The sequence below is a fragment of the Perognathus longimembris genome, chromosome 8 (genome assembly GCF_023159225.1).
Source record: "Perognathus longimembris pacificus isolate PPM17 chromosome 8, ASM2315922v1, whole genome shotgun sequence".
In the NCBI taxonomy this organism is placed as follows: domain Eukaryota; kingdom Metazoa; phylum Chordata; class Mammalia; order Rodentia; family Heteromyidae; genus Perognathus; species Perognathus longimembris.
Window position 1 is genome coordinate 42,039,695 of NC_063168.1, and position 26,310 is coordinate 42,066,004.

At 34.8% G+C, this 26,310-nt stretch overlaps 1 pseudogene; it reads right to left on the bottom strand.

Annotated features, from left to right (window-relative positions):
- Nucleotides 1-360: 360 nt before the first annotated feature.
- Nucleotides 361-19,049, bottom strand: LOC125355989 (annotated as a pseudogene).
- Nucleotides 19,050-26,310: the final 7,261 nt, after the last annotated feature.

A 26,310-nucleotide genomic window follows, 5' to 3' on the forward strand; every position in this document is an offset into this window, starting at 1 on the left:
AACAGATAGAGAATGAATGTCTTCAAAATTTAAATTAACATATTAAATAATAAAAATTGCTGCATTATTTACAGTTTCTGACAGACTCCAATAATGCCAGATGCTAGAAACAAATGTATCTCAGTTGCTACTAAAAAGGCAAATTTTACATACACATAAAAAGACAATATTATGAGACTGTAGTGTCACCTGTCAGAAATAATATCTAGATTGGAGTTTTCAGTAAACACTTGAGAGAAAGGGCAATCAGAATACAAGAGAAAGCAAAATTCATATGTTAATTCCTAATTTGAGAAATCAATAAAATGTATACATAAATTGATAAGTACTGTCTTCTATTGGTCACTAATTCCAAGGACTAGTTAGTAGTTAGTTTCTAAGTAAATGATTATAGGACATTCTGGTACATGCTGTCTTCTTGGGATCCATTTGTTCTGGTAAGCCTCCGGCAAGCCCTTGCCCTGGATAGCAACTCAGCAGGAGGCTCAGAGGCAACCACACTTCATTTAGAAACTTGCCAGATAATAACAGCCAGGAGTGTGATACTCACTGATAGGACAAGCACCAGGATACACATCTTCTTGAGAAATTTTTTTCTGGTAATAAGCAGCTTGCTGTAATTGGTCAGTGACTCTTTCGACATGCACTTCTGAACTTTCCACATTGGCTTCTATGCTATCAATCAGATCACCTTTGTCATGGATCATCATGGCCAAATCTTTAAATATCTGATTGACATCCAAAATGTCAGCCTCCAGCGCCGGATCGCTGTTTCCCTCTCTTTAATAAGTTCCAGTTCCTATTCAGTGATGGCTGCCTCGTTTTCCTGGCTCTGCATCTGGTTCCAGTCCTCATGGCTGTCAAATGAGATGAGCTGTTCTTTGTCTGTCTTTCGCAGCAAGACGCAACCCAGCTCTCGCTCTGGAAATACTGTCTATTTCCTTTTCAGATACCCTTCTCTGCACAGCCTGGAAGTTGTTCAAGACCATAGAGAAGTCATTCATGAGACGCTCCTTCTGAAGTTTCTGCTGGCGCTTGTAATCTCTGAAGGAATTGCCATGTGGGACAAAAATTGAACATGCGATTCAGATTAAATGAGTAGTATCTTATCTATTTGAGCTGGCCAGTTGCTAGGATTTGTGTTATAATCTGGGGTTAAAGTTTACTATATTATCTGCTATTGTCTTCCACAGCAGTTCATCCTTGTACACACTAAACCATCCTGCTGCACCTTCTCCCCCTTTTTCCAGGTCCTAGTGCTTGAATTAAGGGCCTGGGTGCTGTCCCTGAGCCTCTTTGTGCTCAAGGCTGGCACTCTACAACTTGAGCCACAGCATCACTTCCAGCTTTTTCTGAGTGGTTTATTGGAGATAAGAGTCTCAGGGACTTTTCTGCCTGGGTTGGCTTTGAAATACCATCCTCGGATCTCGACCTCCTGTGTGGCTGGGGTTATAGGCATGAGCCACCAGCACCTGGCTATGCTCCCTTTTAAAGGAGGTTAATTAAACTAGCATTGCTATACTCAATGAGGTCCATCTTCTACCTGTCTGCACAGACCAGGAGAATTAGACATAGCATGCTTTTGAAAGGCAAATAGGAGTTGTTTAGGATGATTTGATCTTTTTGTCATCTTGTTCCCTGTAGCCCTAACATTCCTGGTGAATGATGAGTCATCCTGTTAGAAAGCTGCTGCTGACCCTATAAAAGTTGCTGGGCAATTGAAAGCAGGAAGATTTTAAAAGTCAGACTACATTTGGGTTTAAGACTTAGTTTTGTGAATCTGGTGATAAAGCAAAGAAAGGTTCATTTTTGTAAATAATACTGGTTTAATGGTGTTAGATTTATCCTAATTTACGAACAAGAAGTTACTCTCTCTGGGCATAGTTTTAGACAAAGTTTCAATAAAAGATTGATGTCTTGTAATATAAAAAAAAAAGAATTAGCTTATAAACGTATCAGTAAATATTTTGGGTGGTATGCAAGTGTATACAAATGTATTAACTTATACATGGTAGATTCAAGGGAGAACTCAAGTAGTGTAATTCTTTAGAAAGACAGTCTCAGTTCAATATAATAAATACCAGGAAGCTGGTACTTGGAAGGGGTAGGTGGGGTCAAGGGAAGAGAGGTACAGAAATGAAGAGGAGAATGTAGGAGAATCATTGAGTCAAGAATTCGATGCATAGTATATAAAATTAATAAGAGTGAGGGAAGGGGTGTGCTGAAGAGGATGGATGAAAATTTTGAAAGAGTGTCTTTGATCAGGGTGTTTTATATTCATAAACTGCTTGGTTGAATGACAACTCCTTTGTACAGCTTCTTAAATGTAATAAAAATAAAGAAAATACAATTTTAGTAACGTTATTTGTGATATCATGCAAAGTAATATAATTTACAGTTCCATAAGATTAAGTAACTTATATAATGCACATTTAAATTTTTCTGGAAAGGAAAATTACAAAGTTGTTTAAAGTCTTTTACACTGTTTTTGAAATGTGAAGCTGTTCTTGGCATTGAAAGACATATACTCAAAAAAATACCTGACATTTTATTGCTATATGAATTTAAATAGGTCCCAGTCCCTTTCTTTTTGTAAATCATGGAGAAAATGATATGAGACCTAAATACCAGGTGGTTTTCTGTGAGAATCAAATATAAAATTCTACGAGAAATTGGGTGCAACATGAACTACCATTATTCACTCAGTAATCTTGCCATTATTGAGTTAGAAAAGACATGTAAAGTCTTTTCCACGTATTTTACTTGAATGAAAATAAGCATCTTGTCTCTGATTTCCCACAAACTCCTATCAGTCTTTATGGAGTCTCACCTGGGTGGTGTTCATTTGCTCAATAACAAGTCTGCACATGTTCTGTTTACTGCTCTTCATCATGCCTAACCATAGTCTCTACTGACAAAGTTCCATTGAACATGAATGTACCTTCTTGCTTTGAAGCTAAGTATCCTAGCATTACTGAGTTTGTCACAAGAACTTGGATTAAACACACACATCTTGCTATTTCTGTACTAACATTTAACTCCTTGTTCTTAAGTATAGATATCACTCAGAATCTTTAAAAGGAGTTCATAACATGGTGCCTTCTTAAAATCCTAAAGTTTAGAATTTGAAGTTTGTCCCACAAAAAGTAGACAGGGTAATGATTCCACAGTTTTCATTACCTCCTTCCTTTTGAGATACCACCAGTTAGGTGTGCCCTAAAATAAATGTATATATGCATACAGATCAGAAGTACTTTAGATAAAGACTAATATGTGAAATATTATTTTTTACAGGCAATAGAATCCAGAACCCTTTGTATGTTAGTCTAAAGGCCTTACGACATAAACTATGTTTCCATCCTGTAACTGATGTAGTAAGCAAGTATTCTAATCAGAATTTTATCAAAATGTGATGGAATCAAGGGAAGAAATGAAAGTAAGTTGAGCAAAGGTTTCGTTTCAGCAGATTCCCAGCCTCTTGGTGATTAAACCGTGGACCCACTGTGTGAGCTCCCTATTTTGGCTAAAAGCAAGGAGCTATCCCGCTCCTACTGTATCCATCACTCTCTAAAAGTTGCCTCACAGTGAGGCAAACACCTAGGAACTTCTGTATATGTGGAGAAAATAGTTAAAAAATTTGTAGGGAATGTTACACAGGAGTGCAGCATTAGAAGCAAAACAAGGACATGTATCCAAAATTGACACAGAATATTCACTAACAACTTTTTGTGAGTCCCTGGAAATTCCCTTGAGTAAAAGAAGTAAAAATCTCTGTGCATGCACTGAATTTAAAATGACAAGTTGTTCTTCTTAAAGCCACCTATCATTTGTCTTGGAACCATGGCCTAAGACACTGTTATACAAGATGTAAACCGACTTTGGGGCTTCAACTTGTAGTTAATTTCTATGTAAATTGCATAGTTTTTTTTTTAATAGTTTTTGTTGGTCAGTAAAATTTACTGGGAAAGACTACTGCCCAAGTTGGTAAATGCAGTGGAAGACACATGCATCCAAGTAATTTCTTTATCTTACTTTCCCTCCACATTTATCATCCAAGGTGAAGGTTCCTAATAGTTTACCTAAGAAAATAACTGATTTCTACTTATCATTTGTGTTTATTAGTGACTATTATGTGGATGTATTTGAGCATTCACCATTTATTTTCTACGAAAATAAATCATAGTATTTCAGTACATTTAATGCTAAATAGTCTAATATTTCCTTCAACTCCTTGGGGTTGTTGAGGCATTAGTAAAGAAACTAATGAATGGTTAATAGGCTATATGTTAGTCTTAGTTCTTAAAGAAGCTCCATATGCCATGACCAGATGAAATAAATATTCTTAACTCATACTTCAACATAGCCAGTTGTTAGTGGAATGAGAGAATTTTAGGTTACATTATAAAGTGCTGTTTGATAGGCTAAAACTGGCCCTTTGTATTTTAAACACTGGCTATGAATGCCTACAATTTGTTATTCAAATAATGACTTTACGCATTCTTAGTTGTTGTCTTTTTTTTTGTTTTTTTTTAAAGAATCCAGTTATAAATAGAATGGGTTGCCAGGTTTATGGTTCATACCTTAGTTACTTAGGAGGCTGCTGAGATCATAGGATCATGGTTCAATGCCAGCTGATGCAGGAATGTCCATGAGACTCTGTTCTCACATTAACCTCCAAAACAGCTGGAAGTGGAGCTGTGTCACAAAGTGGTAAAGTTCTAGCCTTGAGCAAAAAAGGTCGGGGATAGAGCCAGGCCCTGAGTTCAAGTACCAGAACTGGTGTTACCCCAACCTCCCCCTAGAAAGATTATTTTCCCATTTTCTCTGTACAATTAGAAACCACTGAGACCAGAAGAAAGAGTATCTTCCTGTATTCAGTGATTCTTGGCTTGCTTTCAAGCAATATCATTTAGCATTAAGCAACACTATAGGAAGCACAGGAGTAGTAGAATAGCAGAGAGCAAAGTTAGAAAGGACTTCACAGTTTAAGTCAAAATGCCACCTTCCTGGCTTGAGAAAATACCTGACTGTTTTGAAGCCATTAAATGCTAACAAAACAGAAATGTGTGTGGTATATCAAAGAACACTTTAGCTTTCAGTAGATTTTTTTAAAAAATATATAGTAAATCCATTTGTAAATAGTCACTTGGAAGAGATTGGGAAAAAAATGGGTCTTGCCAAGAAAAGACAATGAGTCATAAAAATACACTTAGGAGTGATTTTCAGATATAGTCTGAAAAGAAATAACTGCACAGAAACATCATTTCTGAAAAGTGGAAAGATAAAAATTGAGATGGCACAAATCAGTCATAAGCCTGTTTTATGTTGTTGTTATTTTTTTGTCTTCCTAGTATTTAGGGTGAAAGTTGAACAGTATTACATGTTGCCCTGCTGGGGTTTATTTATTTATTTATTTTGCCAGTCCTGGGGCTTGAACTCAGGGCCTGAGCACTGTCACTGGCTTCTTTTTTTTTTTTTTTGCTCAAGGCTAGTACTCTGCCGCTTAAGCAACAGCACCACTTCTGGATTTTTCTATATATGTGGTGCTAAGGAATTGAATCCAGAGCTTCGTGTATGCGAGGCACGCACTTTACCAATAGGCCATATTCCCAGTCTCAACCTGTTGTGTTTTCTTTTTAATTTAATTTTCTCTCAATTTGTGTTGACTATTCTAGTAATATTGCTTATATAGTATTTTTTATTAACATCTCCTCTCCTCTTATAATGAGATGTACTCCGTGTTTATAATGAGAAGTTACTGACATTGGGGAAAATGTAATGTTTCATTAGGACAAAGAATGTCTTGAGAATAACAAGAATTCTTATTTGAACACAGTGGGATGGAAAATCAATACAGAAGTATATCACAGGAGACAATTTAGAAACTACTTTTTCTGCACTGGAGATGACATAGGGGTGAAGAGAATATCTTCAATTCTTCTAGGATGTAAACAGATTGTGTGTCCTAAATCAGGGAAGTGGAATTATTTTTGTGCATGTGAGCATTGTAATCTCACAGTCACCAGGATTGCCAAAACATGAGCTCCAATCCAAGCGATTATATCCTGACATCCTTTGGCATAGCTTAAAATTAATAAAAGTAATTTAAACATGATATGTAATGTAATGTAATTTAAATATTATCTTACTGTTCCAGAGAATTGGCTTATAATCTAAAGTGGATATATATATATATGTATATATGTATATATTTCTCCAAAGAGTGGAATTGAAATAACACAAATTACCTGGATTATCTCTCTCTGAGAAAGTTTGTAGCTGCCAGGCAGTGTGGGAAATCACTCAAGCTGATGCCAGGATGCTCCATAAACCTAACAATAAACAGAACCTCAAGGTATTGCCACCATTGAATATATTTCTCACTACTGCACTCTGGTCACATATTTTGGCGTGAAAATCATTATTCCTTTTCATATATGGGTGTCGGCATAATGAAAATAGATGGGAGATATTTCTTTTCCTGAAGCTTAGCTTTACGTTCTGTATATTTTATAGGTTCATAGCTTTCTTGTATGGATTTCTACACTTTTACTTCGGCATGAGACATTCTTAGAATTAATAGTATATTTAACACTTTGATTCTTTCAGAATGAAAAAGTAGATTAATTTCGAGTCAAATAATTTTAAAATATAAATAAAAAGTAACAGTAATGAATATATCATTACTCGGCTTCTATCAGTAGCTTTGCTGTTGTAGATTAATAACAGTGGACTATGATAACCGAGTATTATGATGGGTCTTAAATGCCTCACAGTCTTGATTACCATCATATGGCACTACTGAGATGTGTGAAATTGGTAGGTAGTAGGGTGTTATAGGACTTGAAATTAGGGCAATGACACTGTTCCTGAGCTCTTTTTGCTGAAGGCTAGCACTCTACCACTTGAGAAACAGTGCCACTTCCAGCTTTTTCTACTGGTGTGATACTGAGGATTTGAACCGGAGGCTTCACACACACTAGGCAAGCACGCTACCACTGAGCACCCAGCCCCTCAGTCTCTCTTTGTCCATCTGTTTTTCTTTCCTTTCCCCTTTTGATTTTTACCTGCCCTGGATGAATAGCGTTGCTGATCACATGTTCTCAGCCACAATGTTCTGTTTCACCACAGACCCAATGTTACAGAGATAACAAACTATGAACTGAAACATCTGAAATCCCAGACTGAAAATGCTTGAGCCAAAATAAATCTGTCATCCTGATAAGATTGTTATCTTGGGTGTTTTCTCACTGCAGTAGAAATGTGATGTGCTGACATGTACAAACTTTGTTTATGTACAAACTATAATCTAGGAGTTATTGACAAAGAAAAGGTTAATGATACTAAAGAAAAGAGGTGATTATTTTAATGAATCAATAGGCTAATATTTGTATGATGATTAATAAATTATATTTGTTTCTATCATCCAAATACAAGTGAAAAATCACAGTTTGTGGCAGAACCTGGTGGCATCAATACAAAGTGGATTATACATGGCTTTCTTGATATTGAGATTAACAACCTGTCCTCAGGATCCCATATTACAAGGAAGAAGGTGTGTTATGATGACTTTTACATAAAATGAAAGAAAAATCACCATACTTCGTAAAGAAAATAAGGCTGTATATAAATAAGAGAAATAAATTGAGTACAATCAAAAGAAGTGGGGGATTTTCTTCTATGTTATAGGATGTAAAATAAATCTTAAAGTACAATAAGGGTTTGAAAACTCAAAAAGGGAGAAATAAAGTATTCTTGTAATGCCATTAAAATAAGCTCTTCTGTATAGCTCAGAATATTCATGAACATTGTTGAGAATGGCAAAAAGAACAATTTGTTAAGAGTTGTCTACATTAAGCCTGAGAAGCAAAGCTATAATGCTAGGTAATAACAAACAGAGTAACAAGTTGAGTGACAGTAGGTGAAGAGATGGAAAAATTTGAGCAAGGGTGAGGAAGTATAAAGAAGTTATTTGTGGAAGGTTTTTATAAAGGAATGTATTGGGGAGATTAGAGATATGAGAAGCAGAGACAAATATTTCATGAGCAATTAAACTATCACACATAACTTAAAATATGTACAAAATATGTAAAATATGTTTAAGAAGAAAGAAATGTTAACTACTTTGATACCTAAGGTATCATCTATAAGTTTGCATCATGAGACAGTATCCTATAACTGATGTAATTAAAATAATAAATATGAATAAAATTTTAAAATAGGAAATATATTTCTGTTATCATTATTATAGATTGTTGCCATTTGAATATTTGAGCTCTTCTAAGTTTTTGTTGAACTTCACCTGTCACTATAAATAGTATAATATATTTATAATATATGATATGACAATATGATATATAGAAGAGGTGTGATATTTAAGAAAGTTTAAGTCTACATGAATATACCAATGCCCTTACTATGGGAGTTGGTGTGTCCTCTCTTCTCACATCCTCTCTCTGCCCTTTTTCACTTGATGTTACTGCTCAGAAGAAGGCCCTAGTCAGAAGCCAGCTCCTGGACCTTTAACTTCTCATCAATCAGAACCCTGCTCCAGTAAAGTTCTACTTTTTAAACATTATTTACTCCTGTGTTCTAGTACAATAGCAAAAGTGGACAAGGACCCAGACTAATTTAGTATAACTTACTAATTTTGATAAATATTCATTTCATAAAACATTTTTACATGGAATCAATTCTTGAAACTTTTTGCAACAATTTGTATAGCTTGAAATGGATGGTTTTTTCTATTAGTTTTTCAAGTTTTGTTTAATGTTTCTGAAATAATATTAAAACATTGTTGATCATATTTTATAAAATATGAATAGTACTTTTTAAGCAGCTGGTTTATATATGTGTAAATATTTATTATTGGATTAATATTCCATAATGTATGCAAATCACTTATATCAAAGTACATTATCATCTTTATATTTTCAAGTTTTACTATTTTCCTTTCAATTTTTGGTTAAAAATATACATTGTCAAAATCTGCGGGGAGGAGGGTGGAACCAAAGGAAAGAGGAATGGTGGGTGAATACAATCACAGTTGTACGATTGTATTCAGTGCAGACATGTGAAAACAGAACTAGGACAATTGAAGTGATGGATGGAACTGAGATGGATGAGGGAGAATGATGGAATGGTTGACATAAGTCAAGATGCATTGTACACATAATTGACGTGTTGAATTGAAACTGAATTGTATAGCTATTTAAAGATAAAAGTTAAAGTTATTTAAAAGATCTATCTATCTATCTATCTATATATATGCATTGTTTACACGTCTCTGTTTTTTATTCCCACAGTTACAAAACTTATTTGTAATTATAAACAGATTCAATGTTTGCTGTCTCTTCTTTAACAACATTTTGGTCTATAGAATGTTAATAGTTACTTTTTAAACATTCAAAGGTACATTTTCATTGAAGTCTACCTGTGCTAAACTTTTCTTCATTTTAAAATTATTCCAGACAAATGTTCTGCCAGTTGAGATATACACTCCTTCTCTCTACAATGTACTTCTAAGGGATGTACATTCTGAAATTCTAAGACAATGAGACCATATGTTAATTATCCTTCCTTAATTGTCATAGGTCACATTTGTCTAATTTTCACCAATTTCATCAACCTGACTGATTATTCAGCTATTAGGTAAATGGAGTTTTTTTGTTTTGTTTGCTTTGTTTTGGCAAGTCCTGAGACTTACAGTCAGGACTTGAGCATTGTCCCTGGCTTCTTTTTGTTCAAGGCTAGCACTCTACCACTTGTGCCACAGTGTCACTTCTGGCTTTTTCTGTTTATGTGGTGCTGAGGAACCGAACCCAGGGCTTCGTGTATTCTAGGCAAGCGCTCTACCATTACATTCCCAGCCTCTGAGGTTGTTTTTGTAGGGGAATATCATAGCATTTTTCACTTTTTTTACCTATTAAAATACTACTATAAGAGAAACAAGTATGTCTTGAATTATCCTGCTCACATGTAATTATTTTCTTTAAGTTTTCAGTTGGACTTTTCTTCCAAATATGTAAAAAATACAAATGACTTTTACATCTCTCCAGAATATATTTTATACCACATTTTCAGAAAGAAAATTAATATCACTTATATATCTCAAGTATTTCTCTGAAAATAAGTACCTGAAGTTACAATTTTCATTAATTCTCAGTCTTTTATCTAAGGTAAACTTTAAAGATGCGATTTTACACAATTACAAATTATAGGCTGACAAAAATGCATCATAATAGTAAAAATATTACAATAATGAACTATTACAGAAGATACACTCATTTATCACTCTTGGGTTTTTTCTCTAACTCACTTGTTGAAGACCTCATGTTTCGTCAGACACAGAAATAATTAACATGTGCTACACACAACCCAATGCTGTTAGAAATATTCAGGTAAGTGTATTTTAAAACTGAGATTGTCAGATAACATGGTACTGCTTGCTTGAAAATCCAGCTATTCAAGAGACAGAGACAGGAGGGTCATAAACTCAAGGCCAACCTGCCCAAAAAAGCAAAACAAAACAAACAAAATAGTAGGTAAGGAAGTAGCTAAGTGATAAAGGTGTTTGCCTAAAAGCATAAAGTCCCTAGTAACACACACACACACACACACACACATACACAGATTGCAAGACCCTATTGCTCTGTTTTTTTGAATCCTGAAATGATGGAAAGTTTTAAAATATCTGATATTAAAACAGAATTGATTATTCCATAATCAAATATGTATTTTTTGTTAGTTAATTTCCACCTTACTACATGGATTTTTTGCATTATCTTGATGATTGAACTGGGTCTTATTTATTGTCAATATTCCAATTTAAGTTTTTAATTTAATTTGGACAACAATAACTCATGCTTGCAATTCAAGCTACTCAGGAGCCTGAGAGCTAAGCATCAAGGTTTTAAGCCAGTCCCAGAAGAAATGTCTGTATCACTCCAGAGGGTCGAGTAGAGTTCCGACTAGCGGTGTGGCTCAAGTTGTAGAAAGCCAGCCATGAGCAAGCAAGCTCGGCAGGAGTATAAGGCCCTGAGTTCCAGACCTGCTAATGGCAAAAGAAAGAAGATTCTAGTTTAAGTGTTAAGCCTGTTGGAGACCTCACTGGTGAATTCTGTCCAATTCAGTAATATATATCATACCTCATGTGTAGCAACTCTAAAACTACTTTGTTTGTAATTATTTTCTGTGATTTTTAAAACTTCCCATTTTCCTCAAAGCTATAGACTATTTTTTCCTATCACACTTAGTATGGATGTGCTTATTCTACAAGTCCAAAATAAGTCTAAGTTGAGAAACTCGTACATTATATAGACTAGTGCTGATCATATTCTAAATATATTCATAAAATTGGAAGGCCATTGATAAAACATTAATCAGGGCTTGGCACAGACAAGGTACTCAGTAAATGTTAGCCAAACAAATGAATGAATGCATTTATTTTTCAAGAGCTCAGGGAGGGAATGAATAAAATATTATGGAATACAAATACACCAGCTAGTAGAACCACAAAATTTCTAGAAGCAAAGCATACTTTATTGTAGCTAAAGTTGACTATATAACTATGACTCTGGCTAGGTCTGCTTCCATTCATTTTCTTTTCATGCAATTTCCTACCCAATGGAGTGTATTTGTAATTAGTTAAGAAGATAACCAGGCTCCTGTGTTCATTATCATAATAGAAACTTTCTCAAATAAAAAAATGTCCCAACAGTTGTCTAGAAAAAAAGTTATTTATTTTTCAGCTCAACCCATCCGTTAAAATCACTTAATTTTCCAACCAGATCCAACAGATGGATTTTCCCCACTACTAGAAGTGTATTCATCTTACTAAACCAAAATAAAACAATTTCATAAAACATTAATACTGACACCTGAAAGAATATCAACATAAGCTGCAATGCCAGGCATCTGTGGCTCACACCTGTAATCCCAGCTACTCAGGAGGCTGAGATCTGAGGATCATGGTGCAAAGTGATCCTGGGAAGAGAAATCTGACATACTCTTTTTTTTTTTCTCATCCTGTGGCTTGAACTCAGAGCCTGAGTACTGTCCGTGCGCTTCTTTTGCTCAAGGCTAGCACTCTACCATAGGAGCCACAGTGACACTTCTGGCTTTTTTCTGTTTATATGGTACTAAGGAATAGAGCCTAGGGCTTCATGCATGCTAGGCAAGCACTCTATCACTAAGCCACATTCCCAGCCCCTGACTGACTCTTTTTGCCAATTAACCTGCAAAAACTTGAAATGGAGGTGTGGCTCAAGTGGTAGATCACCTGCCTTGAATGAAAAAGCTAGGCAAGAGTTTGAGGCACTGAGTTTCAAGACTCTGAGCACAAGCTCCAGTAAAAACATACTCAAAAACAAGCAAACCCCAAAATATAAACTGTAGGTCACAACACAGTAGCCAGAAATATTTTGCACATAAAATGAAATACCTCTATGCACTCTCTTTGAATAGAGGAAAATATTTTGCCAGGATTCCTTTACATGTTGTCAGCAATAAATAGCATGACAGTATTTCTTTTGGCAGTACTGGGGGTTCAAAAACCAAGGCTTCAAACTTGCTAGAAATGAGCCCTATCCTTTTAACCACACCTCCAGCACTAACATAACTTTTTGTTAAAGGAGGAATTAATATTGATATTATCAGAAACAAAAAGCATGGGACAATGATAGGAGTAAATAGAGACATGAGAGCTTGGGTTCTGAAGTGACACCATCCTTTTTATGTGTGCCAGTACTACTATTTGAACTCAAAGCCTCATTTTGTTGCTTGGCTTCAAATGCTTAAAGCTAATGCTTTACCATTTGAGCCACATCTCCACTTCTGACTTTTCTTGCTGTTTAGTTGGAGATAAGAGTCTCACAGACTTTTCTGCACATACTGGCTTGAAATACCAGTCCTTAGATATCAGTCTCCTAATTAGTTAGGATTATAGGCATGAGCTATCAGCTTCCAGAAGGTGACACTATTCTTGTTTCCTTGTTCTTAAAATGTAGGTAGGGGCTGGGAATGTGGCTTGACTTGCATGGATAAAGCCCTGGGTTTGATTCCTCAGTGCCACATAAACAGAAAAAGCCAGAAGTGGCACTGTGGCCTAAGTGGCAGAGTGCTAGCCTTGAGCAAACAAAGCTCAGGGACAGTGTGTAGGCATTTATTTCAAGCCCTGGGAATGGAAAAACTAAAAAAAAAAATGTAGTCAGGCCTTATCACATGTTTATCCCCACCAAAATTTGTTCCTATTTTCCTATCTCTCCCACATCAAAGATGAGGATAATGTTCATCCTTTCTTACTCTACACACTTGCTTTCTAAGCATTTTCAGTCCAGATTGATACATAACAATGTCACATCAAATCTGGCAAAGAGGCTCACTCAATTTTCCTTTATAACTTTCCCTCCACTTTTCTTTCTCTATCATGATGGATGACATTTCTTTCAGTATCTATTAGGAGAATTAAGGAAAGCTCTGTGTGTGTGTGTGTGTGTGTGTGTGTGTGTGTGTGTGTGTGTCCATGTTAACCACATACTATTCAAAATAGTAAAATTAATGGAATCAACAATGGATGAATTGTTAAATAAAATATAGTATATACACACAATAGAATTTGCATAGGTAACAGAACAATAAATTTACCTGTTGGAAATTGGATGGAACTGGAGATCATCATCAAGGAGTGTATATTTTCTCTCATTTGTGGAAATGAATGGCATGAAAACAGAGGAGAAGCTAATAGGGAGGAAGAAAATAAAAGGAAAAATGTGAGAGGGATATTTTCTTATTACTAGTAAGAGATGGATATGAGGTAGCAAGGAGTAAATATAATCCAAGTACAAGATAAACTTGTATGAAAACATGATAACCACACCAGTAAAGATTAGAATTCTCTCATTTTCATTCTCTTACTCAGTCATGCTTTGGAATTTTGCTAACAAAAGTTACCTTCTTTTTAATTGTGTAAGTATGTGCCTGAGGATTCTAGATTACTGCAAATTTTAAAGGATAGCATGCTTTCAGAACACTGTCCCCAGAAAGCCAAAATTTGGATAAGAGAAAACATTACATTTCTCTTTTCTTATACCTTGAAAGTGGAATCTCTCTGTCTCTCTCTCTCTGTGTCTCTCTCTTTCTCTGTAGTTAAATGTTCCAAAATATGAGCCAAAGAAAATTTGTAGCTTCATATTTAATATGATTTTAAAAGTCATGTAATATTTTTCTTTAATATTTTATAGAACATTAGAAGGAAAAGATTGACTAACCTTCTTTTTACACCCAAATTACTTTGGACATAGAAACCAATAAATCTATATTAAAATCCCAATAAGGCTTAAGTATACAATTGGTAACTATGTTTGTTTTATATTGGTAATGGTATACTTATTATTCTAAGTGTAAGCTTTATGAAGATTATTGCATATATGCAATAATTTACAATGAGCCTTTTATGTTTTTAATTATATTCTACTATCTTTGAGTAGCTGTACAAAGGAGTTGCACTCAACACATAAGTTTATATGTACAATGCATCTTGACTGATTTCACCCATTTCATCATTCTCCCCATCCATCCCACACCAACCATTTCCATTTTCTTAGTTTCACAGGATATGCATTCCATATTTTGACTTAATTCTCTCCCCTCTGCCTTCCTTCATGCATTGTAGCTCCCAGAATATCTGATGATTAGTTGTTGAACAATAATTGGTTAGTTACTGCTGTTCTCTCTTAATTCAAGAACTTGACAGTAGCCATTGAAAATTTGAGAGCACTAACTACTGACAGATGATAGCAATTAAGAGTGATTCTGCTCTAGTTAACCCACTAAATGATGAAGACATTAGAGAATCAATCCTGCATCTCAGCATTGGCCTAGGAATAAAATACTATTAGAATATTGAACTATATTAATTTTGGTGATTATGACAGGAATAAATCAAATTTACAAATAATTAGCACAAAAAATGGTAATAGAAAATATCATGCATTTCAAATATTAAATTTAGTATAGAAAGTATGTAGAGGGGCTGGGAATATGGCCTAGTGTCAAGAGTGCTTGCCTCCTACACCTGAGGCTCTTGGTTCGATTCCCCAGCACCACATATATGGAAAATGGCCAGAAGGGGCGCTGTGGCTCAGGTGGCAGAGTGCCAGCCTTGAGCGGGAAGAAGCCAGGGAAGGTGCTCAGGCCTTGAGTCCAAGGCCCAGGACTGGCCAAAAAAAAAAAAAAAAGGAAGTATGTAGAAAATAATTATTTTCTAAATGTAACTGAAATATGTTTATATGTATTTCAATTAGAAGCTTAAGTGTTAATTTATGTAAATTTAATGTTCATCACACTATAGCTACAGTTTTAAAATAGAACAGTTGATTTTTTTGCCATTTGAGCATAAACTAATTTCAAAATAAAGAGTATTATGAGTAAACCACTTTGATGAATTATTTAAAACCAAATTTAAATTATTTTTACTTGTATCAGTAAATATAGAAAGAGACATAGAAAAGATAATATAGATATAAGTATAGAAAGGTAAGGAACTCTTAATAGTAGAGTGACAGTAAATATTCATGCTTGTCTGAGACCAACCCCATTCAGCAGAACCAAGTGCTTTAGTAATTTTATTAGCAGGCATCCAAAAATTTCCTTTAAAAAAAATGCAGATCACAAGATTCAGATCTCTCTATCTGTCTATCTCTCTATCATCTATCTATCTACGTATCTATGGTATTCTCTTAAATATCTATTAGCATGTATTAATCTTACAAAATAATGGGCTTCATTGTGTCATTTTCATACATGTGTATAATTTGCCCATATTCACCTTCATTCACCCTTCTTTGCATCCCCTTTCCCCTCCAGCTGTTTGTCTTTCTCTTCACAAAATCCTACTCTTTGGTAACATTTTTTGTCTAAAACTTGCATATCATTTGTATCTGCCATGTGATTTTATATTTATCTGTACTATTTCTGTAATAGCTTCAATTTTCCATAAAGTATAAATGTATCATAATTCATTCTCCCAATATAAACTTGATAGTAATTTAGGGAATTTTTCCTTATTTATAACCAATAAAACAGCTGAAACCCTTTTATCTTTATTTTTGATTCACTTATTCAGTCAGATTTAATTGATATTACTGGAATGAATATTTTGGAGAGTGTATCTTTTGTCACTTGTTATTAATATTTTTCTAGTTGTCTTTTAAAACAACCATCAGAGCCATTTCCTCACAGATCCACCAAAACTCTTGCCAGGTCTCTTTTATTGTTGTTTTGTTTAGTTTTTTTTTTTTTTTTTTTTAATTTTTGCCAGTCCTTGGGCTTGAACTTGACTGGGCACCGTCCCTGAGCTATTGCTCAAGGCTAGCACTCTACCAATTGATCCACAGCACCACTTCTGGCTGTTACTTTTTATATTATACTGAGGAATTGAACCCAGGGCTTCATGCATGCTAGGCAAGCACTCTACCATTAATCCACATTTCCAGCCTACTTTTGCCAACTTTCTTAAGGCCAATATTATTTTGCTGGTATTTCCAGGATTCTCTTTTACAATTAAAAACATACAGTTCTGTTTTTGGTAAAGATAAACTTGATGTGAATAAATATAATTTTAAATTTTTGTATTTACAAGTTTTTCAAGTCTTATTCTGAAAACTTGCAAAATCCAAACAAAGAATTATGGTTTAATTTGCTTTCATTGTTCTATTCATATCACAATCATTTCAACAAACATGGTGTGTACTTGTCTTATCCTGGATACTGTGTATACAGGTATTAGAACTGGGGAAGGGAAAGGGAATACCAAAATTGAGAGACAAAGGACAAAAAGACAAACCATTCCAAAAGCAATACTTACAAAACCATTTGGTGTAAATCAACTGCACAACTCAGGGGAAGAGGGGAAGGGGGAAGGGGAAGGGGGAAAATGAGGGAGGAGGTAACAAGTTGAACAAGAAGTGTAACTCACTGCCTTACATATGAATCTATAACCCCTCTGTACCACACTTCAACAATAAAGAAAAAAGTTTAATTAAAAAAAAAGAAAGAAACAATAGTGAACCTTAAACATAAGATATTCCCTTCCCAACTAGCATGCAAATTGAAGCTTGGGGCTGTGGTTTTCTTTTCATGCCCACAGGAAAATTCTATACTTGAGGTCACTGTCAAAAATTAGATATCCTGAAATTATCCGCAGCAAGTCTATATTCCGTAGACTGATATGCAACTCAGAAATCTGAAGATTATAATTCAATAGCAATACCAGTTTGAAATAAACCTTCTTTTTACCTGTGGGAAAGGATATTAATTATTCTACCACAAAACCACTACATGTATTGTTATTCCGTTAAATATCTAATACTCAACAAACATTAAATGGCAAGAAAGAGCTAATTATAAAATTTCTCGTCTTTTATACTATAGTTTATTTTTGCATCAGGATTCAGGCCCCAATCTATTCCATCTCCTTAACTTTACAACCTGGTATGATTAACCCATTTTAAAAAAGACTGGCTAAAGAAAATAAAAATATCTGGGTGCTAGTGACTCATGACTCTGATCCTAGCTACTCAGGAGGCTGAGATGATTATGGTTCAAAGCCAGCCCAGGGAGAAAAGTCTGTGAGTCTTACTTCCAATTAAGTGTCAAAAATTTAGATGAGGAGATGTGGCTCAAGTGGTAGAGCACTATGCTTCAGCAAAACAACTCACCAACAATACTCAGTTGCTAAATTTAAGCCCAAGATCTGGCACATGCACTCTTGTGTGCACACGCACACACACAATCACACATACACATAAACACACTCATACTCACAAATAGAAATAGATCATTTCTATATGTTTTAAAGGATCTCTTCTATGTGGTAAATATTGTAGGTAGGAAATGTATCTATAGGATTTTTAGGGAAAAGTAGCATGTGATCCCTCATCATAGTTTTCTAGAGGTTAATTGCCATTACAAATTTTGGAATTTCTCTATGTGGATCCTTGCTTATCATAGTTTTACTTCTTCTTTACATATCTGACAATACTGAAATCGCATCTCATGTCTTCATGAACCTAACCTATTAATTTCCATAGGGTATTTGAAAAAAAATCCTTTTTCTTCATATTTGATATTTGCTGTTAAGGCTATTAGAGTTCATAATTGTATTTTACTGCTCCCTGTGTGAGTGATACTCTTCTACTAAAACTGTAAATGGATACTTTAAGGTTGTGTTCTTTCACAGAATCCTGTTTGAGGCACAGACAGATAGTATTAGTGTCAATCAGCTTTGTATTGCCATAACAAAGAGCTTAGTTGAGTAATGGTTTATTTTGCTTCATAATTGTAGAAATTTCAGTTCCTGGTATGTTAGTTCTGATGCTCTCGAACCTGTGGTGAGGCAGTAAACCATGGTGAAGAGTGCATGAGTTAAGCAACCTTCCCGTGGTATGCTAGCTAGGAAGCACAAAAGCAAGACAGAAAAAGACCAAAGACTCACAAACCTCCTTGAGGACACAAGCCCTGTGACTAAATATCTCCCACTATGCTTCACCCTTAATCAAAATCTTAACCATTGCAAACCATTAACCAATGCCCTAAAGACTTAACCATTCCCTGGATGAGTAAATGGTCCGGTTTTCCCCTGATGTACTCCTAGATCATTGGAAAGAATCACTAATTGATATCTACAGTCTTCAATTATATCCCAATTGCACAATGCAAGAAATTCCTAAAAAGTTTTTCTACTGATTTTGCGGTCTGCATTCTAAATTCTGTTGGCAGTACCAAACGCAAAATGACCATTAGAAAAATATGTATCAGATAGTTTAACTCCTGTGTTTGAATCTATGCAGTGGGTTTTCATTTCTTACATTGGCCTTGTGGGCCATACAAGATTAGATTTTTCTAATTTATCTGTGTTTTTGCCATTACTCTCCCTTGGCGTTCCAGTAACGGGCTTCATTGCTGATGCTCAAACACCTGAATGACAGATTCTGTTGTTTCACATTAACCTTCATTGCTAATTTTCTCAATTCTTTAAGATCATTGATCATGCCAATGAAATTTACAGTACATTATTTAAAATGACAGGGAAACCCTGTCCTCTTTACAGAATGGTTTTTCCTTTTGTCAATACTGTCTTCCAATGCTATAAAATGTAGATATAGTCCACATATTATTTTACATAGCATAGATGAGCTATAAAATTATATAGATATATAAATTTATACACAGCTCTTCTTTTTATAATCAGCTTCTCTCTTTAAAATATATAACTATAGGGACAACTATATTTTCAAAACTATTTATTATTAGACTGAAAAGCATGGAACTCAGAGAAGAATTAAGATAGCAATGAGGGCTGGGGATATGGCCTAGTGGCAAGAGTGCCTGCCTCGGATACATGAGGCCCTAGGTTCGATTCCCCAGCACCACATATACAGAAAACGGCCAGAAGCGGCGCTGTGGCTCAAGTGGCAGAGTGCTAGCCTTGAGCAAAAAGAAGCCAGGGACAGTGCTCAGGCCCTGAGTCCAAGGCCCAGGACTGGCAAAAAAAAAAAAAAAAAAAAAAAAAAAAAAAAAAAAAAAAAAAAAAAGATAGAAATGAGTAGACTTCGAAGTTAGAGGAACATTTTATGAAGGGAAAGCATATCATTATTTAGACTGATATATACATCTGATATTTAGGCAGTATTTCCAAGTTTTATACAGCTTAGTTTTCTTTGTAACATAAAAGAATTTAATTTGACTTTCCTGTAGTATACTTTAGCTGTGAAATATGAAATATGAATGAAAGAGTCAACTTGTGTTTTTTATTAAGCCTGTAATAATAGAGGGCACCTCCTGGAAATGAAAGTGGTGGTTTTGTGACTCTATAGTGTAACCATTGATTTTTCCCAGTAGGTAGTAAACATATGGAACTGATTCACAAGACCTGATCTGACTGAAAATTCCACAAAATTGAAAAGATCTTTAAATGCATTCTTGAATCACATAATCATTTTTATTTTGGTGCTGATCTCCCTACATTAGCATCTCATAAGGCAGTTTCCCATCTCAGATCTATTAAAATTATTATTACAAGCTAGAGCTTCATCTAATCTAGTAGATACTTTTCTTACACCTAGCTGAAATTTGTGAAACATTAAAGTGACAATACCCAGGGACTACTCCATACTTACATCCTGGGAAGGAAAAATGTCCACTTACATAGAAATCTTCCATATTAAAAGCAGGCAGGATTAATCCAACTCCAGGGTTCATCTCTTCATTAATCTTACTGAAGTAGGTATGCATCTTGAGCTGAATTTAGGAACATATAAGTTTAGGGACTCCTTGTCATTTGTGGTAAGGTAAATGGTTTTACCTTAAGACAACATATCCACTGTGAGATAACTGAAGTAAATAAATATTGTGAAAACAAAAGTTTAGTCTATAATAAGTGAGTTGTCGGTAATATTCTAATGCAATACTCATTTACATTTCTGACAGTGCTAATTTATTTTCTTTTTAAAAATTTATTTATTTCTTTATTGTCAAAGTGATATACAGAGGCGTTACAGTTTTGTACATAAGGCAGTGAGTACATTTCTTATCCAACTTGTTATCTCCTCCCTCATTCTTCTCCTACCTTCCCCCCACCCCACTTCCTTCTCCCCCATGTGTTATACAGTTGCTTTGCAGCATATAGATTTGTAAGTATTGCTGTTGCTTTGGATTGTCTTTTATGCTTTGTCTCTCCATTTTGATATTTCCCCTTCTCTTCCCTAGTTCCAATACATGTATATACAATACCAAGACTACCAAAATCAGTTACAGTGACATCAGGGAAAGAAAGACCATGGGGAAGAAAGACAAAAAAAGGCATCACATCGAAAATGCTACCTAGTATTTTATTATGTATAATAAAATATTCTTTTTATTTTTTTATATTTAGGAAGCTTGATAATTGTATTGCTAAAGCAGAAGCTATACTCTGGGAAAACCATGCATTTATCATTCCTGAAGATCTACAGAGTTTTCTTATTTTACCTTAACCTTTGAGTTCATTTTCTGTAGATTTGATCACATACTAAACAGATGTACTCTATCAATACTCAGGGATTGAAATATGTGAGGGACCTATGTAAATATGTATAACATTCAATACTTGAAAACAAATGGCATAAATATTATATAGGTAAATTTTATTCATAGAGCTCTCTGACTTAGCATGTCCTAAGTCCTAAATTTATATTCTACAGATCATTTGGATTTTTTTCTTTCCATTGGGGATTATATTTAATATTTAATATCTTTTTTTTTTTTTTTTTTTTTTTTTTTTTTGTCGGTCATGGGGCTTTAATTCTGGGCCTGGGTGCTGTCCCAGAGCTCTTCAACTCAAAGCTAGTGTTCTACTACTTCGAGCCACAGTGCTACTTCCAGTTTTATGGTGGCTAATTAGTGATAAGAGTCTCACAGACTTTTCCTGCCCAGGATGGCTTTGAACTGCAATCCTCAAATCTCAGCTTCCTGAGTAGCTAGGATTACAGGTGTGAGGTCCTGGCACCTGGCTATATTTAACATCTTAATAAGACTTCACATTGAATTCAGATCAGCTTAATCTTAATGACCAGTCAAAAGTCTATAAGAAAAAAAAAAAAGAAAAATCTATTCAATTCTGTCTTCATAATTTTAAATGCTGATTGACAGAACTACGTTTTGAACATTCTTTGTCCAAAACATATAAAGCAATCATTTTATGCATTAATTTCATAACATATAGAAAATACCATATGCAATTAGGAGGCATAGTAATAAGAAGGCTAGCTTTTAAATTAATAATACCTTAAAAAATAAGACGGAGACAAGTGGCTTATGTCTGTAATAGTAGCTACTCAGGAGGCTGTGATTGGAGAACTGTGTTTCAAAGCCAGTCCTGGAGGAAACTCTGTGAGCCTGTTTACTCCAAGTCGTAGAGTGCCATGCTTGAATGATAAAGTTAAGGGCCAGTGCCCAGACTTGAAGTTCAAGTTCAAGTACTGGCGCGCGCACACACACACACACACACACACATGCACACTCACACAAATTACAACAAACCCATTTTTTCTGTGGATTTATTACATATGGGTTTCACCAAGCAAATAATTGATTCAAAAATCAATTAATAAATAAGTTTATGAGCAAAAACTTTACATTTCTGTGTGCATGATACAGAGCTCACTGCAAGCTTCTTACTCCTTTCCCATCATTGTCAGTTGTAATAAATCATTGTGTGATCTGCTGAGTGTTCCCCTGGTTTAAATTTGTGAAAATATGCCAGTTAGAAAACAAATAATGAAAAAAAGAGGCAAGTTAAAAATGAATATGTTAAATTTAAATGCAAAGCAAAACTTGCTGATTTGTCAAAGAGGTAAGACATTTTTAGAAATCAGTCAATGTTGTGGGAAAATGAATCAAGCATCCACAGTATAGCAATGAATTCTATGAATTTTCACATTTTCTTCAATACTGGTCTTCTGGGAACCCTATTCCAATGGATATTCTGTGTCTCCTGTACTCATGTTGGTTCTCCATCTAATGAGGGTTAGATTGGTAGGGAAAGCAAGATGTAAGAAGTAATAGGTAATATAGTACTTCCATATTCTCCTAGTTCATCTTTGTCTGGTAAAAATAAATAAAGGTCAATAAATAAATGAGAATGGGTTATCAGAAATTGAATCAAATTATGATTCCCAGAATTTAGGTAACAACGTGAAAATGTAGTCATAGGGATTTCTCTAAACTATCTAAGAGGCATTGCCTAAAAAAATTAGTCATCCTAGTGTCATACGGTGCACTATTTAAATGAATCATGTATGAACCCTGTCAAACTGAGCTCAGCCAAATATTGCTTCCATTATCAAATTTACCTTACTCGTTAAATTCATACATAACAATTTCATCGCCTCTGTTTTGAGGTAGCTGAGGAGACCAAGAAACAGCAAAAATTAGTACAGATGGTATAGAGTTATGTTCCTTAATCAGCATAGCTATTCAATAAGCTGTAATAAAAAACTACAGGTGAGATTATAAATTGCATAAATTGTGAATGCAAAGTAACTTGAGTTACACAGAAAAGATTGGTAGAATTATTATGATAATAGTCTCCTTTTTGGAATAAAAAATGATGGATATAAATATGCCTCTAAATTTAACAATTGTCAGAAATCACCACTACAAATCTGTGATGGTAAATCTTGTAGAGCCTAAATTACCATGAGAAAGAACTTTCAAAGCTCTCTTCTACAATGTCAAGAGATCTAATTAATCTTCTGAGCCTTTTAATTTCTCATTTTGGTTTTCAGTTTAAGTTCTTCATAATTTCAAAATGTCTTACAAAAAATCCCTATTAAGATGTTTTAAATAAAATGGGGGAATCAAACTCCTTTTCTCCAATTTACACAGTAGTGTACTGAATTGTTCAAGAGAGGTTTATGAAATGTAAATGTATTTAAAGCATGTTTTTAGTTTTTGCATAGTTTTTGCAAATAGATGAGCTACAAATCAAGAAATTTACCTAACCCATTATTCACCAGAGGTATTACAGTAATGCTAATGTTTCAGTATTGGAACTTCTAAGGTAAATGGATGCCAGAGAATGAAACTGAATTATCACAGACTCAATCAAATTCTGATCCCAACTGCAAGTTTTACAGGATTATAGAGAAAGCAAATGCTTTCTGTGTTTTCTGTGTACTTGGTAATAAAGACCAGCAAGAGCATTTTCTCTTCAAATAGCAAGGATTGCCAGACATCTTCATAGTCTTATGAAGCAATTATTCTCTTCAAGTCCCTTCCCTAAAACATGCACATACACACACACACACACACACACACACACACACACACACACACACACACACATTATTATTATTTTCTTAACTGGTCCTATAACATGTATGTTTACCAACTTATTTTTATATTGAGGTTTGTATCATCAATTACTTCTATAGCTGTTCTCTTGGTTAATTATATAATATTATATAATAATTATATAATAATATAATTATATAATGTTCTAACAGCTATATAAATTCATTTATTTTTTTTGACACTTGACATATTGTAATAATAATAACAAGTAGCAATTTTATCCTCTTCTGTGCATTATTCATGAGAAACTATTATGATTTTAGTAGATCAGAGATTAAGGTCTCTGTGGATGTGACTGTAGATGGGATAATTTGATATGAAAATGTCTTATTTACTGACTTACGAGATCCGGTCAGCACATGGTAGGAAATTTGACTGGTCAGGCTTTGGGTTGTAATCAAATGGTAGATGCTACACTCCTGCAGTTTAAGTTGTTCAATGTTTCTGGTTTTAATGTTGAAAATGCCTGATCATAGAACTTCATAATCATAGCTTCACACTATAGAAAGTAACTTATGGATAGTTTTATAAAAGTCTTTTTAACTTCTAGCACTAACTCTATGCCTTTGAATATAATCAGTTTGTGATATCTTAATATGTTAATAATAGGGCTGGGAATATGGCCTAGTAGCAAGAGTCCTTGCCTCCTATACATGAGGCCCTGGGTTTGATTCCCCAGCACCACATATGTAGAAAACGCCCAGAAGTGGCGCTGTGGCTCAAGTGGCAGAGTGCTAGCCTTGAGCAAAAAAGAAGCCAGGGGCAATGCTCAGGCCCTGAGTCCAAGGCCCAGGACAGGCAAAAAAAAAAAAAAAAAAAAAGTTAATAATATTGTAAAGGGGTGTTGTACAGATTAATTGTTAAGTGTACATTACAACACTAAAGCCTGCCTTTTCATCCTGCCCATTAATGCTGTACATCAAGGAGGAAGTCCCAGGATGTTTGCCAATGGAACAAGGTAAAAAAATGAGAAATTTTAGTACAACAATAATAATTTGTATAAAAGAAATACTAAAATATTAACTGAGATTTGTTTATTTAAAGCAGAAAAAGGTACTGTGTCAAGTCTGTGTTATCTTGAATTCCAAGTTCTTTAAAAAAAAAAATTTATTATCAGGGCTGAGAATGTGGTTTAGCTCTAGAGTGCCTAGCATGCATAAAGCCCTGGGTTCGTTTCCTCAGCACCACATAAACAGAAAAAGCCAGAAGTGGAGCTGTAGCTCAAGAGATAGAGCGCTAGCTTTGAGCAAAGAGAAGCCAAGGACAGTACCCAGGCCCTGAGTTCCAAGCCCCAAGACTGGCAAAGGAAGAAAAAAATATTGTTAAGGTGATGCAGAGAAGGGTTACAGTGACATACTTAAGGCAATGAGTCCATTTCTTTTCAAACTACCTCCTCCCTCATTTTTCTCCCACCTTCTCTCCTCCCCAATTCCACCTACCCCGAATAGTACAGTTCATTTATAGCATATTGCATGGTAAGTATTCCTAATTAGTTTGCCTTTTACTCTGTTTCACCATTTTTACATTCCCCTTCCCTTCCCTAGTTCAGATAAACCTATATACAATACCCAGGGCAGGGCATCAAAATCAAACACAGTGATAACAGGGGTAAAACCATAGGGAAGAAAAACAAAATTAAAAAGCAAAATTTCACATAGTATTTTGAAAATGACAGCAACAATGATAAATCACTTATTTCCATAATTTAGAGTTCATTTCTGAAATACTATATTGTTAATTAACAGACAAGTCCTAATTGAAAGCAAGACCATTGAAATATCCATGTATCTATGTAGTGGAAAATGAATTCTGGCATTTACGGACATGCTAATGCTCATCAGAAGTTAGGAGCACAGATCCAAAAGACAACGTTGAACAGAGACAGGAATCTTGTGACACAATAACTGTAATTCTGGTCAGAAACTTGTCATTGTGCCTAAACATGAAATTGATTTGTGATTAAATTCAACATCAATTAAAGATTAAATGAAAGCTGAACCCCTTTCAGTATACTGCGCATTTCAACCAATCTGGGAACATACTAAACTTTCTTCTTCTTCTTCTTCTTCTTCTTCTTCTTCTTCTTCTTCTTCTTCTTCTTCTTCTTCTTCTTCTTCTTCTTCTTTTTCTTCTTCTTCTTCTTCTTCTTCTTCTTCTTCTTCTTCTTCTTCTTCTTCTTCTTCTTCTTCTTCTTCTTCTTCTTCTTCTTCTTCTTCTTCTTCTCCTTCTTCTTCTCCTTCTCCTTCTCCTTCTCCTTCTCCTTCTCCTCCTCCTTCTTCTTCTTCTTCCTCTCTCTCTCCATTTTCTATTGCTGGTCATGGGGATTGCACTCTGGGCCTGAATCTGTCCCTGAGCTCTTCAGCTCAAGGCTAGTGGTCTATCACTTTGAGCTATGCACAACTTCTAGTTTTATTGTGG